At 41.1% G+C, this 16,800-nt stretch overlaps 1 long non-coding RNA gene across 2 annotated transcripts; it reads right to left on the bottom strand.

Annotated features, from left to right (window-relative positions):
- Positions 1-408: 408 nt before the first annotated feature.
- On the bottom strand, positions 409-16,756 carry LOC122213561. Of its 2 annotated transcripts, XR_006199585.1 has the most exons (6): positions 16,634-16,756; positions 16,402-16,539; positions 5,828-5,876; positions 3,354-3,481; positions 2,131-2,250; positions 409-595 (listed from the first exon to the last, which is right to left on the bottom strand). It is a non-coding gene; the product is annotated as an uncharacterized LOC122213561 (long non-coding RNA). The 2 variants fall into 2 exon arrangements; XR_006199586.1 differs by lacking the exon at positions 5,828-5,876.
- Positions 16,757-16,800: the final 44 nt, after the last annotated feature.

The following is a 16,800-nucleotide window of genomic DNA, read 5'->3' on the forward strand; positions in this document are numbered from 1 at the left end:
CAGACAGCTCAGAGCCTGGAGTCTGCATTGGAGTTTGTGTCTCCCTCTCTCTCTGCCCCTTCCCTGTTCATGCTCTATCCCTCTCTGTCTCAAAAATAAAGCATTAAAAAATTTCTTTAAATGCATTTTATTATAGTCTCCTACATATATTTTTGCATAGTCTATATATGCAAACACATTCTCCTCTTATGAGTACTTAAAATGAATCATTCCATTATTCTGTCAAGAAGTAATGGTAAATAAAAAATATTTGCATTCTAGAAGGAATTCTTCAACCTCTTCTTAACACACACTCATGTACATAAACACATATGCACGCTCATATACACACATGTACAAATACGAACAACACATAAACACAAGTTTCACCTTAAATATCTTGACTGTGCTCAGAGGTATAACCTTCCCACTACTTTGAAAAGCATTTGGAACTCAGCTAGAGGAGACATTGAACTCCGGTCAGCCAAGTAGTACTGAAGAAAAAATTCTGTGCTGTGGCCAGTAAATTGCAGAATGTTCTCAAAGCTCCTAGGGTCAGTAAGTTCCAGCTTTGTGTCTGCCACCAACATACCCCCGTTGTCTGAAGAAAATCTCTCTGAAAGTCAACAATTACATTGAGTCGTGGTGAGGAAACATGCCTGAAATACATGATCATGATGATGTCTACAAATATCGACCTTCATGATGGGTACCCCAAGATCACCAAGCAGATTATTTTGTTTTTCTTGGGATCCTCACCATTCTGTTTATTAGTGAACAAGTAGAAGAGGTCATTTATAGTCCCGATATTAAATGGCTGAAGAAAACCATTTTATTTTTTCTCAATTTTTCCCCATTGGGTAACATATCTTACACAGAAATAACAATCTGAACAACTCTGCATTCAAGCAGAAAAGACAACCATAAAGAATACAGTTAAGACTAAAACAGGAGCAATATGAATATGACATCCACGTGAGAAAAAAAAAACACGTATGCCTAAGCTCTCGAAATAACAATAAATATTTAACAGAAATGCTTTTTTTTCCAGGTTCTTTGTATTTTTTTTCTTCATCTATTTTTAGTATTTTTGCTCTAGTTTTTACTAATGCTGCTGTAAAAGTAAATTTTATAAATGTTCTGCGCAGCAAACACAAAAATTACTGTTTCCTTAGACCTCATCTTTAATTTTGTTGTAATTGACATTGCTGTTGCAGAAAGCCAAAAGACATTTAAAACAACAACAACAGCTGACAATGACACATGCTTTCACTATCCAAACAAAACAAACGTAGCCAAAATATGGATAAAGGGCAAAAACACGGCTTTAAATGAAAAAAAAAAAAAAATCTGCGTACATGATGGCTTCCCAATGTAAATATTTCCAAACAACATGGCATCTATTTCCTCTGTGTTCTCGAGGGCTTTCCCGCTGCTGTTCACAGTGCGGTGGACAGACGCGGGCCCTTGGTCACTTGGAGAAGAGCTCAGGGCATATCAATGTGCTGTTTGAAACAGGCCCTGTGGGGACACGAGCAGGCCCTTGTCACGATTAAGTATGGGACGTAAACCAAGAAGTGAAAGGCTGTTAAGCCGTTGTTAGAAAAGCCGTTCCATATGACGGAAAAGGGAGTTAAACCAATACTCAGTATACACACATCTGTTAGGAAGCACATTTGAACAGACAAACACGATTCCTTGGCCGTGTACAGGTGAGATAGTTCACGTAACTGAAAAATTAGGATGATAGCTTATGTTACCTATAACAATTGCTAAAAATTCCATTATGGTCAAGGAACCTGGTATCCTTGTTTCCCCTTTGCTTTTTATTGAAGAGTAAGGAATACAACGTTCGTTAGAAACACACAAGAGTGTAGAGTCCCAGTGTTTTTGAAAATCTTACATTAAAAGACAGTTATTTAAGTGTATGTGAAATTGAGAGCCTCTTTAACGATAATCTCCTTTATATACATATTGGATGAAAGATATCTATAGTGTTGCTATAAATTATACATATTTAAACAAGCCTGCATAATTATATTATACATTTTATTTATAAAAGAAAACGTGTTTAAAGACATGGTTGTAGGAATTTAATGGAAAGTGATGCACAAGAATGCAAGGAATACCAGTGGAAAATACTCAACATACCAGAGGAGTGTTGGCTTAGATGTTGCTGATGCGCGTATGCAGAAACATTCCAGCTTCCAAAATCAGCACGGAGGAAATCACACGTGGTGTCCTTGGATGTGTTTTTGCCAAGCTGTATTCCTAAATAAAGCATTGTAGCAGTTGGAGAATTCAACAATAAATTTTTTTTCATTATAATTCACCACATTTAGAACACATTTGTGAACATTTTGGAAGCCAGACACTACCGTACTCCTGAGCACTCTTTAAGAAAGAATACCAACTGGTACAAAGCCCTCCCTTGAAAAAGTACTAATTGTAACACGAGTTAGTGTGAGCTCTGGCTCTCCCCTTGAAAACTTTCACTTCACTTTCTCCATCTACCAGATGAAAAGTGCTCCAGAGCATTCCTTCTGTCCTCTGCTTTCCATCTCTTAAATAGCGAACGTATTGGAAAGAGATTCCAGAGTCGTTCTGGATTCTAGAAATACTCGGTGGGCTAGGTGTGTAGGGAAGCTTTCCTTTTTTGTGTGTGATTTCCCCAAATAACTGACTTGGAGACATTGATCTGGAATTCCTTTCCTCCTTCCAAACGAAGGGAAGCAAGTCAAAACTCATACAAACTAATTAATGCCAAATGATGTCCTCAAACTACATAGGCCAGGAGGTACCATGGTAAATGGATTGTGAGAAATTACTGTCCTCGCCAGTGAGGTAGGGCCAACTCCAGCCGGAGGAAAACATTTCCTTCAGATATTTTCACACTCAAGCTTATGGGAAACTTAGATTATTTGGTTCTCAGGGTTGATCGAATGTCATTTGCCGCCTATTCTCACCTCCATCTAAAAGCAGGAATTCTTGTGGCCTCCACCATGGTCATAGACACTTCACGTTATGCAATGGACAGTTCCTTAAGGCTCCATACTCCACTCTCTCTCATCTCATTATTCTTTCCTGACACCAGCCCATCCACAACTTCAGCTTTGGTTATCATCTTATATCTGATGAGATATAATATCATCTCCATCCCACTCTTCTCCACCATCTACGTCAGAACCCGTCTTGGATACCACAAACGTACCTCAGACTCACCACGTCCAAGCTCACATTCATGATTTCACCAACGACACTGGCCCCATTCTGCTGTCTCTTAGCCCATCCTCTACTGCGCAGACAAAACGGACACCACGCTCTGTCATCCTTGATTTTCACCCCAATCACCCTTCAAGTCCTCCCAGTTTTACCTCCTAAGTATCAAATGTGTCAGATCTGCCCGTCAACTTCTCCCATTGTCACTGGAGCCACCACGTCGTGCAAGCGATCTCACTGATTTTGCCACATCCAGTCTGATGCCGTCCCATCTGGCTGGTACCTGCGGGCAGAGCCAGCCTTTCAGAAGACAAATCATATCACATCACTCCTCTACTTAAAACTTGTTAGTGAGTTCTTCTGACCACGTCCACATGTCTTTATCTGACCCGCAGGCCCTTAATGGACTAAGCCCCTCCCCCCTTCCAACCTCGCCTTCCAGCACACTCCCCGGTGATTTCATTGCTCTTGCATCACTGCCAAAAGCCACCCTCGCCACCCCCCCCCCCCCCATCATGTCCTCTCCTGCCAAAAGATTTTAGCACATGAGCTTGACACAACTTTGCCTGGAAAGCCCCCCTGACCCTTCGCTACCTGGTTAGCTCCTAATAATCCTTTAAATCTCAAGTCAAATATGACGCTTGCAGAAATGTCTCCCCTGACTTGTCGGACGACATCAATTCCTCCAGTGTAACTCCCATAAGGTTTTTCACGATCGCAACCTTACTTGGGGTTGTAGGATTATTTGAATAAATTCTGGTCTCTGTTTGTAGACTGTAAACTTTGTAAGTACAAAGACCACATTTGGATTTGTCTACCTGAGGCAGTGCCTGATACATAGTCACTGTTCCCTCTCTGCAACATTTTTTTTCTCCACTCACTAGTCATACAACCTTGTGAAAATCATGTAGTTGTTTCAGATATAGGTCACCTATATTTACATGTATACAATATCGCAATAAATTACATATATTTATATAAGGAATATTTAGAAGATTGGAAATAACCACGTAGTTCCTAGCAGCATGCTCAACAAAGAAGGGTACTCAATAAAAGATGTGTTTATAACACTTCTTATAGTGGAAGTCTGTGGTACAGACAAAAGATGCCATAGCCTCTCAGACTGCACTTTGATGCCCTGAGTGTCCCATCAAGCCAGTCGGTGCTTTACTAGGACAAATGGGACCTTTGGACCCTCGGGCTCTCATCTCCCAAATAGAGAATGAACACTGAAACACCCGAAGTGCAATTATTCTGTCCTTCTGAGACATGGCTCAAATTCTTTAGTTTCTTTTTGCTACATACTGCAGTAATAAGATTATTGGTATCTTACATGGATCTGGTTCATTTTACATGCCAGGCATTTTATTACTTAGATGTGGCTAGAATCACAGGAGGAGTTATTATTATATTCATATTTTAAATAAGGAACCAGAGAGGCTCCATGAAACCAAGTAATTACCCAAGGCCATAGCTGGTATTGGTACAGCCAGGCTCAAATCTCGAAAGTGGTTTATTGAAAGCAGGAAGCCTATAGAAGCAGCCTGACCTGGTTTCCTGGGTCCAGGCCTGGTTTACATTGGCTGCCTGATTCATTCATTATGCATTCTTCCCCCCCTTCCTGCAAGAATGTTAGCTTGGATAATATAGTATATGGTTAACCCTTTATTTTGGGGACTGGAGGGGGCACCAGGCCAGCTAGCAGTTGAAGAATGGTTTTCTGGTCCCCATTCTGTCATTTCTTAGCTGTAAAATCTCAGGAAGTCTCATTTGTTTGCTTTAGCCAGAATATAGTGTTACCCTAAGTGCTTTCCAGATTAAACAAATTACTGTCAGAAATATTTTACAGATTAGAATTGATGCTTAGAGGTTGATATCCATAGTCTGTAGATGCTTTAGGCAGCTGCCTGGAGCTCATCTGATCTGAGGATTTGAGATTGATCTGTGTGTATCTGCGTTTAGAGTGGACACACCACGAGGTGAGCCTTTCTGAGAATTGATGCTGTGGAGAATCTTTAATTCGTGTAGTAAGTTGGAAGATATGTTGAGACAGTTAAGTGGAATGGTTCCTAGAGCAAATTCATTCATCTCTTTTCTGCCTAAAAGTATGATAGAGGCTACATCTAAATAATATCTAAAGAAGTACGAGTATCTCAAGTACACAAACAGAAGAGGATGAGAAATGAAAGGTAAACTCAGTTTGCACTAGAAGCAAGGAAAAGCAGGGCAATGCACCATCTGCTATTTCCACCAAGGCTTAATTTCACCCTCTTGGTTATACCTAGCTATGAGAGGTGAGATAAGCTTTATATATCTGCTTTCAGGAACTTTGTATGTCAGTACTAAACATCAGAAATATAGATAAATCATACAGGAAAGAAAAAGAGAAAAATATATATAGTTATTCTTATATATAATAATCATATAAATGGGAATGTTTACTGGATCCCATCAGGACCAACATGTGCGGGATGGGGCTGAGGGGCAGGAGCTGGGTCATGGGTCTCTTCCCTTTTTGGGCTTGCTGGGGGATGAAAATAGCGAGCCCTCCACTCCCCAGGGACTGCAGCAGTGACACAGCTGGGGAACATGGGGACAGGTGGAGGGCTCTCGGGAAAGAAAGAGGTACCTTCTTGCCAGGGCCCTGGTTTTTAACTTTACTCTTTTGTAGAAGGATTCTGAAAGAAAACCAATAAAATGCACTTAAGCCAAAAACAACACTATAATATATATATACACACACACACAAACTATATATATTATTATACATATAATAATATATAATATATAATAATATATAATAAATATATATAATATATATATAGTTCCCTTCCAGGAAAGTAAATAATACATAACATATAATAAATATAAATACATATAATATATACTTATATATTCCTGTATTGACACCCCACCAATATTGTGTTCCACAGTGATGCTCTTAGGAGTCTGAAGGTTTTGATAAGGCTGAACAGGTTTTTTTTTTTCCTTTTTCCCCCTTAAACCCTCCCATGTATCTTACAGTTACTGAAATTTGGGGAATTTTTATTACAATTCCTAGATACTCTGAGGCACCTGGGTGGCTCAGTCGGTTAAGCGTCCCACTTCAGCTCAGGTCATGATCTCCCGGTTTGTGGGTTCAAGCCCTGTATCGTGCCCTGTGCTGACGGCTTGGAGCCTGGAGCCTGTTTCAGGTTCTGCGTCTCCCTCCCTCCCTGCTCCTCCCCTGCTTGTGCACTATCTGTCTCTCAAAACTAAATAAACATTAAAAAATAATTTTAAAAAGATTGTCAGGTACTCTGGCATTAGTCTTCAAACAAAACGGTCCCTGCTCACCTCAAACAAAACAGTGGAAGCATCATTAGTGGAACAAAATGTCCCTTCATAAAATGCCTACTGATTTTTTCAGGGGACTTCATGCATTTTACCAAGCCAATCCTTATACCTCCTCCTGGAAGGGGTCACTGTCATCCCCTTTCCCAGATGAAGAATATGTGGGTCATGAGGTTAAATGATTTGGCCTACACCAGTCTGATTGCCTGCAAATAAGGAAATACGTTGCTCTTTCCCATTTAAAGAGCACACTCAGGCAGTAGAAAACTAGCAGACGAGGGATTTCGTACACGCTTAAGGGAGAGGATATTGTACTTTCCTTCCCTAATGAGTTGGAATTTGTAAGGAAAGTCTTTTAGGGACTGCTCCCGGGGACGAGTCAAGAATTTCAGGGTATTGTCACAAGGCAAGCAACCTGACATCATGTCAGTGCAGTCCACTGGGCTCTGTTGTCCCCAAATGGTGCCAGGAGGGGCCAGCTATAGGTTCCGTCGGTTTAAAATTTTAACTTATTTCAAAAGAGCGTACCCATTCGAGGGAGTACTATATTTGCTTTTCAAAATAGTTCAAGTATCATTAAGATCTGTTAGGTATTTTCCTAACTAGGACCCAACTTGCTAAAATGAAAATCTTTGCTTTTTTTGGTGTGGTGTGGTGAAAAAAATCATAGTCATCTTTAGAGATATTCTAGGATAAATTTTGAGAAGCTGCTTGAGGTTTTCAAGTTAAATCATTGAATATGACAGCCGAGACTTTAATTTTCTATCTCCTTTATTCACTTTCAAGAGGTCTAATTTTAATTTTCATTTATTTTTGAGAGAGACAGAGTGCGAGCAGGGGAGGGGCCGAGAGAGAGGGAGACACAGAATCTGAAGCAGGCTTCAGGCTCTGAGCTGTCAGCACAGAGCCCCACGCGGGGCTCGAACCCAGAGCCTTGAGATCATGACCGAAGCCGAAGTTGGTTGCTTCACGGATTCAGCCACCCAGGTGCCCCGAGAGTTCTAATCATAGTTGTTACACTAACTACCTTAAGAGGCAGCCACGAGTTTTCAATTCCAAGTAAAGTGGGACCTGCAAGCAAAAGCCTCCAGGTTGAAGAGAGAGCTCAGAGCCGACGGCTGGAGCTAACGAACTGTCCAGGGAGATCCTGTGAGTGACTGTCATGGAGCCAGAGCAGACGGTTGAAGAGAGCAGTAGATGTAAATTTCTCTCAGGTAAGAGGTCGGCCTGGTGCCGGAAGCACAATAAGGAGCCTTTATCACCGGTCATTAGGCAGAATCCTGACATCTGGACCCTGACAACATGGAACAGGCCCACCAGATATTTTTCTGGAGCCCCTCCTGACCCACGACCTTCTCCATTCTGCTCTGTGGCTTCTGAGAAGCCGACCTGTATGCATCGAATTAGCACGTTCCTCTCCCTTCTCATTTCGAGTCGGAGGTTTCCAGGGGACCTTGCAAGCTGTCAGAGGACAAGGGGAGAACGAGATCGTAATATGCCTTCCCCTGAGCTCCCTTCCATGGGATACACCATTACTTGGCTATGTCCCTCTGTAAGGGATCAAATGGATGGCCTCTTTGGGTTCAGCACCTCACCCACCCCCCATCCCTGGTGTTCTAGTTTTGGGGTAGTATGGATGCTTCACCGTTACTCCATACTACTATAAGACCCAAGGTCTTGCACTAGGCTATGTTGGATTTCCTAAACACCACCCCCACCTTTGTACGTAGAACCTTTGTTAAACTTTCTTCCAAGTATCTATTTTTAGTAGATTGTTACCTACTGTGTTCCTAAGTGATAAGCACTGGATGTGAATTAAAGTAAAAGCAGAGTAAATGTCTCTAATTTCTATGAAACGCTTAAAAGTGTAATTTAGGACCCCGGTTCTTAAGCGATGGATTTCTCTTTTTTTTTTTTTTCTTCAATTTTTTTTAATGTTTATTTATTTTTGAGAGAGAGAGTGAGCCAGAGATGGAGTGTAAGCAGGGGAGGGGCAGAGAAAGCCAGAGACGCAGAATCTGGGCTGTCAGCACAGAGCCTGACACGGGGCTTGAACTCACAAACCGCGAGATCATGACCCGAGATCAACCGACTGAGCCACCCAGGCACCCCTTAAGCGATGGATTCCAAAGGCGGAACAGCAAGACAGGGACTAAGGAATGAGAATCATTTGGCATCCGTTGCTTTTTTTAGAATTTTGGTCTAATTTGATGGATTGGCCACACAAATCAGCAGCCAATTATTATTAATTCTTCCATTTGTTCATAATCTTAGTTATTCAGCAAATAGTTATTGAGTGGAATCTCTATGCCTCTCTGTGTACTAGGGGCTTAAGACCCAGAACTATACAGGAAAAAAGGGGAAATTGGGCTCTCCATCATGGAATGAGTCTGGCTCAAGAAGAGTGAGTGCACAGAAGTCTGGGAGATGGTCTATAGAGGCCCTTATCTTTGGAGATGTGAGGCCATACTTCAGATTTTCAACTCTTTCCTAAGCTATTAATGGGTTTTGAAGGGGCATATGATCAGGTTTGAGATTTTAAAACACTACTCATATAGCAGTGTAGACAATGGGTGGTGGACCCAGAATGACCCGTGAGAGGATTATTATAGTAGTTAAGATTTCTGCCTGGAACAAGGGAGTGATTGGAAATGCACTTTGCTGACAGAGTTAATGTTATTTCTTGGGAATGTTGGATGTTCACAGAAACATCTAAAATGTAAGCACTAACCATGGTGACTTTAACTCTCCCCAGCTTGTGACAGAAACACATTACCTCTAATGGGTTCAATGTTTTGCTGTTCTTAGTGTTGTTTCCTGTGAAGCATTTTTAATGAAATATATAGAAAAAGAAAAGTTTAAACAAAGTCTCAGTGATTATTGATGAGACTATTTGCAAATACTCATTCACTATTCTAATGTGAAATCACATAAGATGAACGTATCTTCCCTAAAACAGAAGAATGTATTAGCTCTAAATAAACAATGACAATGAGTAACACGCAAGGACCAGGGAACCACCATTCAAATCTTCCTAAGATGTCTATTGGTGATTTAAATATAATACAATCTGCTGTTTGGATTGGCATGTTGAGCAGAGCAATGAGAACCATAAGAAACGACTGGGAAACTCAGATTTTGAGAATTTGGAGTTATTGCATTATTTAAGCAACACATTGACACTTTCTTAAAACCCAAACGTGTTTATTATCCAATTCAGCAACTACATTTCTGACCACTTAATCCTAGAGAAATGAAGACTTCAGTTCACACAAGTCTTGTGTGAACAATATCCTGTACACGAATGTTTATAGCAGCGTTGTTTGTAATGGCCCCAAACGGGAAACAACCCAGACGTCCTTCAACAGGTCCACAAACTGCGGTATGTCCATATCATGGGAAACTACTCAGCCATAAAAGGAATGAACTATTCAAACACACAACAATTTGGATGAATCCTCAGAGAATCATCCTCACTGAAAAAAAAAAAAAAAATCCAATCCCAAAAGGTTATAAACTCATATGTATATAACATTCTTGAAATGACAAAATTGTAGAAATGGAGACCAGGTGAGTGGTTGCCAGGGTTTGAGAAGGAAGTGAAATAGAGAGGAAAGTGACTAGGGATATCCCAGGGTCGCATGAGGGAATCTCACATGAGGGGTGTGTAAATGGTCCATCTTGACTGTATCAATTTCAGTATTGTAGCTGTGTTATTGTACTACGGTTTTATAAGATAGTATCATTGGAGCAAATGAGGTAAAGGGGAAGTCGGGTCTTTCTATATTATCTCTTAAATTGAAAATGAATCTAAAACGATTTCAAAATAAAAAGGTTTTATGTGTACATTTTCCCATAAATGTAAATAGATGAAACTCATAAGCTTTCTTCTCTCAGGAAGAGGAAAATAATTGGTAAGCATCTAGGTATCTCCTCCACAGACTATCATTTTAACCAGCTGGTCACCAAATATCCACTTCCCTTTCGCTTCCTTTCTTGAAATCGACCAACCTCTTCCCCAAGGAGGATAACCATCCCTTCGATGCAACCAGCTCCGCCACAAAGATCTGTGTGTGATAGATAGTCCTTCCTTTATCTGGCAACCTCTGGACAAAAATAAATCAAGTTGTCGGTACCCACGTACTTCAATCCCCTCTCTGCTGCACACATCACACTTGCAGTGACGGAGTGGAAACAGGATGACCATCACAAAATTCCGGGAAAGTAGGAATGGGGGTGGATGGGAGGCACACAGCTCTTCTATGGTCCCCCTGGGCAGCATAAAAGCCCTATTCTGGCAGCAAAAGACGTTCCTAGATTCTGCTCTAAGGGAGAAATTCTCCTGGGTTTTGTTTAACAAGGCTACTGGTTCCATCTTCAGGGAGGAGCATCCTTGTCTCCTATTTACTGGAACTCATGTAAAATGTAGATGAGCCTGCTGGATTTACCCTCCTGGGAGCCTGTCTCCTGCCAATCTAGGGAGCTTAACTTTTTTTGTTTCCGTTTTGCATGTCACGTTGAACAAAGAATTTTTGGTCCTGACTCCTAGTCTCTTTGGAAATATAATTCATTCAAACACTTAAAAGGCTTCTGTTCTGTGGGATAGTCATTGCCATGTCAGAATAACCAGACCCGGCATTCTTTCTGAAACATCATGAACAAATATATTGTTTCTTCTTCTTTTTTTCTTTTCTTCCTTTTTCACTAGAGTTATTTTGTTTCTCCATTAATTCCCAACTCATTTTAAGCTACCTGGCAAGATAAGTGAAAAGATCACATCTTATCTCTGTCCGCATCACTTTATTCATGGGAGACATGTTACCAGGGCTCCACTGCTCAAAGCTTTTAAAGATGTATTTCTTTCAACCTGGAGCTCTAAAAGCAGATAGCTTTTCATCTGCAAAGTCCTGAACTCGAATTTTTCATTCCTTTCATTTTTTGCTTACACAATGGCCAATTACTTTGGGGACCAACTCTTTCTAGAAATACCTTACCAACATCACCAACACATTCTAACCCCTTCTAGATTTCCCCTAGAGCTGTGAGCTCAAAAGGTATGCTTTCTGCCTATGATTCATTGCAAGCATCCATTGTTTTTGTTGTTTAACATGAACTTCCTTCTTCCAGCCCCTGATAGTGGCTTTTCAGCCACTCGTGTCTAAGTGAGTAAATGAGATACATGATCTGTATAACTTTATTTTGCCTTCATAATAACCATTTGGGTTTGGTACTGTTATCCTCACTTTACATTGAAGGAAATTCTGGGTCATCAGTATTGAAAGTTTGGCCAAGATCCCTTAGCTAGTTAACATAGGAGCCAGTAGTCAGTTTCCTATTTGTATGGCTTCAGAGAGCCTGGTTTTAGTTAACTGCCATCTCCCTCGTCTTCGAAGTCTTAACATTGAGCTTCTCCATCTTATTTCCTGGCACAGGCCTTAAAGAAGCACTCTAGGGTGTTATGTTCTTTTTTTCCTACACATCGATTCAATAAACAATACGAGTCTTAAGAAATCGTGGAAAGGAAAGGAGAATATACAAAAAAAATATTATATACGGATGCTGAATACAAAAGTTATTTTTATATGTTTCTACATTTTATACATTTAGAGCAATATTGCTACATTAATTGTATCATTCATTTGTTTTTAAAAAGCAGCATAAGGTTGATGACTAGTTACACTTATCTCAGTACCATTGTTCCTGGGTCTATTCTAGGACCCACACTTCTTGGTTCTAGAATGGGAGTTTGATGCGGAAAGCCCAAGCCAACAGGATGCACCAAAAATGCCAGCCCAGAGAGGTAGCATATCACCTAGAGGTAGCTTAGCAATTACCCTGTGTCTGTATTGTCGAGGGACAATTTAGCACCAATACTTTCCCATTGCTGACTTGTGCTTTTGCCTTCATAGTTACCATCTACATCTAGCGATGTTTGCTCAAACTTTATAGCTTTTGTTTTGGGTTGCAAACATTTTCATGCATTGACAGGGCTTCTGGCTTCACGTTGTCAATCTATAGTCACTTGTCTTTGAAATCTAACTAAAAACTAACTTCTTTCCAAAGGATTTTCCCAATTACCCACTCCCTTCTGAATACTTTATTCTGTGTACCCTAGGAGTTAAGAAATAATCCTTAATCTATGCTGTCACTTCTCAGCAGGCTTTTGCCTACTGGTATCATTGTCTTTGTGTTCCCTTAAGGGCTTGTGTTGACTGTTGTCACTATTATCTAGATACTATTAGGGTTCAACAAATAGCTCAATCGTTGCAGAAATTTATCTACCATCTAGCTATCTATGTATCTATCTACCATCTATCTCCCTCTTCTTTCGAAGGAGCAAGTATAACATTTTTGTCTTCCGTGTCCCTAAAATGTGTGAAATTAAACCGCACGTTTTGCTAAACGCAGACTATATACAGATTCCTTCTGCAATGTTGTCTACATTTCTTTTCTTTCTTTGTCACCTTTTGATCTGTGATGGATGGTTGGTGTTGCTTTCTTAAATCCCAATTCACTACAGAAAGTATTGCCTCACTACACTGTCAAACACCTCAATGTCTCAATGCCATTATAAATATTTCATAACTTCCTATGTGTACACACACCCTAACTCCTTGTCTTATTTTAGTAACCTCCAAAATGTCTGCATGATTCTCTTTGGGGCAATTTCTTCTCCCATTTTCAATTTTCTTTCCTACTCTCTACCTACATATTGTGAGATTCCACCCCACCCCCACCCCCCGCCAAGAAAATTGCCTCTGTGTAGAAGATCTTGCTATCTTGGGTAAAATGGTCAAAAAGCACAAACTGCAATCTGGTCCTTTCTAAGGGGAGATCTAATTACCCAGCTGGTGCTGGAGAATACAAACATTTTCACTCTGGACAATGTTTATCTGTTTTTTTGCAAGTACATCACTTTGGAAAGCTACTTGCTCAGCTAATCTGTAACTGTCATGGAAATGTGATTTTTTTTTTTCCCTCCTCCAAACCGATAACGGGCACCTGGTAAGACTGCCTTATGCACCCAAGCATTCAAGTCTAACTGTTTCCATGGGAACATATAAAACTCTGTCTGCAAGTTCCCCAGCATCCTGCCACATGTCCCTTTTCTCTACTCTGCTCTCTCTCTCCATTCCTTCAGTGTACGCGCATGAGATTACATTGCTTTGCAACAACTCTGTAATAGACTTCTTTTCCATTCTTGCCATTGTCGGTGATTTCATTCTTGCCATGTAGGAGGGCAGAGCGTGTGAGTCTATTTCAGCTGTGTAACTTCCTCAACACCGAGTCCAGTGCCTTAGACTTAATGGGCACTCAAAGCCTATTTGTTGAATTGCTTTGGATTAAGGGCTTATTGCCTTAGTCAGTTTTACTTTTGTGATATCTGAAACATGCTCATTAAGAGCTTCCTCAGCAGAATAATTGGAAAGATAAAAAGAGCCTGCTGAATACAGAGTTTAAACCACCAATTTGTATATTTACAAACTAAACATGAATTTTCAGCTCTCTCTCAAATCTTGAAAATTTTTGAGTCTATAAACTTTAGAAATAAAGGAAAGCAAATTAATATTTATTCAGCAACTACCAACTATCAAGCATTTTCATATTCTTTCCCCTCTGAATTGAGTATTATCATCCATTGGATCTGAGAATTAAAACCTTAGGACGTGGGGCACCTGGGTGTCTCAATCGGTTAAGCGTCCAACACTTGATTTCTGCTCAGGTCATGATCTCACAGTTTGTGAGTCTGAGCTCCACCCTGGGCTCTGCAACTGACAGTGTAGAGTCTGCTTGGCGTTCTCTCTCTCCCCTCTCTCTCTGCCCTTCCCTTGCTTGCTCTCTCTCCATTTCAAAATAAATAAGTAAACTTAAAAAAATAAATAAATAAACCCTTAGGATGTTCCGCACATGCAATTTGTGTTATATTTTACATACTTAACCTTATGATCTCTTTAAATATCCATGCTGGCACAGACTTTGAGATCATGCATTTGTAAATAATGAGGGTTAAGAATATTAGGAAAAAAGAAGGGAGTATAAAACTTAGGACCTCATTGTATGAAAAGATGAAACAGTCTGAAAAAATTCTGAAAGAATTTGAAGGATTACTGATAGCAGAAGCTAAAAGTGAAATCTGAGACATTCAAGAGACATTGCCTTAAATTGGAGGTAAACCGACATTTAAGAACAATAATTACTACTCTGAAGTGTGAAACAACAATACACAAGAATGTATTGGTAAAGGATGATCAGAATCAAAGAATTCTAAAGCACTGGTATTAGGGCACCTGGGTGGCTCAGTTGGCTAAGCATCCAACTTCAGCTCAGGTAATGATCTTGCAGTTCATGAGTTCGAGCCCCATGTCAGGCTCTGTGCTGACAGCTCGGAGTTTAGAGTCTGGAGCCTGCTTTGGATTTTGTGTCTCCCTCTCTCTCTCTCTCTCTGCCCCTTCCCTACCCGTGCTCTGTCTCTCTCTCTCTCAAAAATAAACATTAAAAATTTTAGGGTGGGAGGGAGGGGTGGGTGGGTGACAGGTACTGAGGAGGGCACCTGCTGGGATGAGCACTGGGTGTTGTATGGAAACCAACTTGACAATAAATTTCATACTAAAAAAATTTTTTTTAAATAAAGCATTGGTATTTATGACAGGAGGTGCAAAGCAACTATATTGATATGGAAAAAGGGAATATGATTTGAGATGTCACAAGCCTGCCGTCCTCTAAAAGACCTAGTGGAGGTAAGTGTTTATGCTCTGCTCAGGAGCAAGGAGACCTCCTCCAGGAAGTGTCAGCAGCTACCACACAGAGAGGCTGTACCCTCAACCCCTCAGTGGTAATGAGGTGTCCTTCTCCTTCTCTGTAGGCGATCAGAGGACACCCAGACCCAGTGGAGAGTCAAGACTTTCATCGTTGCTCAGCAGTAACAAGGACCCCCCCATGGTGTTAGTAGAGGTCGGGTTGGGGAAAGGAAGATCACTTCCTAGGCAGATTGGCATCAGCGCAAGCCTCGTTGGAGCCTGAACTCCCAATCTTGCCATCCCTGCTCCAACAGTGACAAGATGTCTTTCTGCCTTAGATGTCAGCAGAGGCTTGGGAGAGAAACAAGAATCGCACCCCCATCTAACATAATGAGGTAATGCGGTGGTACCTCCCTTCAACCACAGGGGCAGTGCTAGAAGAAGCATATTAAAACGGAATATTTCAATAAAATCCAGAGTCTGGTAACATAGTACCCAAACTATCCAGGTATCAGTTGAAAATCACTAGTTATACCAAAAACAAAGATGACCTAGATCGGAGTTTAAAAAAAAAAAAAAAAAAGATAGTGAATGGATACTTACACTGAGATGACAGGATTGTTAGAATTACCTAATGAGAATTTTAAAACATCCATCATTTATTATTTTTTAATGTTTTTTAAATTTATTTTTGAGAGAGAGAGAGAGAGAAAGAGAGAGAGAGAGAGAGGAGGGGTGGAGAGACAGGGAGACACAGAATCAGAAGTAGGCTCCAGGCTCTGGGCTGTCCGCACAGAGCCTGACCCGGGGTTCAAACTCATGAACCCTGAGATCATGACCTGAGCTGAAGTGGGAGGCTTCACGGACTGAGCCACCCAGGCGCCCCCAAAACACCCATCATTTTTAAAAGCCCCAACAAGCAGGTATAAACGCGTTTGAAACAACATGTTTAAAACTCTCGGCAGAGAAATAGAAGATATAAAGGAAGACGAAGGGGGCAATTTCATAAATAAAAATGCCTAAAAGTCAAAACTGACCACACCAAACGTGGGCAAGAAAGTACTCTCACACGCTGCTGATGGGAATACAAAACGGCGCAGCCACTGGGAGACAAGTGAAATAAAACACGTACCCAGAGATGTGAACGTGCAATGTTCCCGGCGGCTTTATTTGGACTGGAAACAGCACGGATGTTCATCCACGCGACACGCGTGCAGAAGCAATGTGCTGGGTCCGTACGGTGGAATACTACTCGGCCCTAAAAAATGACCTGTTGATAGACACACGGATTAGTGTTAAGATAATTCTGTGGAGTGAGAGAAGCCTGACAAAAACAAATGAGAGCATATCCGTTTATATCCCACCTAGAGAATGCAAGTCAGTATACAGGGACAGACACCGGATCGGCGCCGGCAGCGGGGATGGGCAGGGACGGGCGGAAGGGATGAAAAGGTGGCACAAGGAGAGGCTCCGGGCGCACGCGTTACTTCTCCACGGACCGTTTGTGCTGCGCGCCTAGGAAGCGTGGGGT

The sequence above is a fragment of the Panthera leo genome, chromosome A2 (assembly GCF_018350215.1).
Source record: "Panthera leo isolate Ple1 chromosome A2, P.leo_Ple1_pat1.1, whole genome shotgun sequence".
Taxonomy (NCBI): domain Eukaryota; kingdom Metazoa; phylum Chordata; class Mammalia; order Carnivora; family Felidae; genus Panthera; species Panthera leo.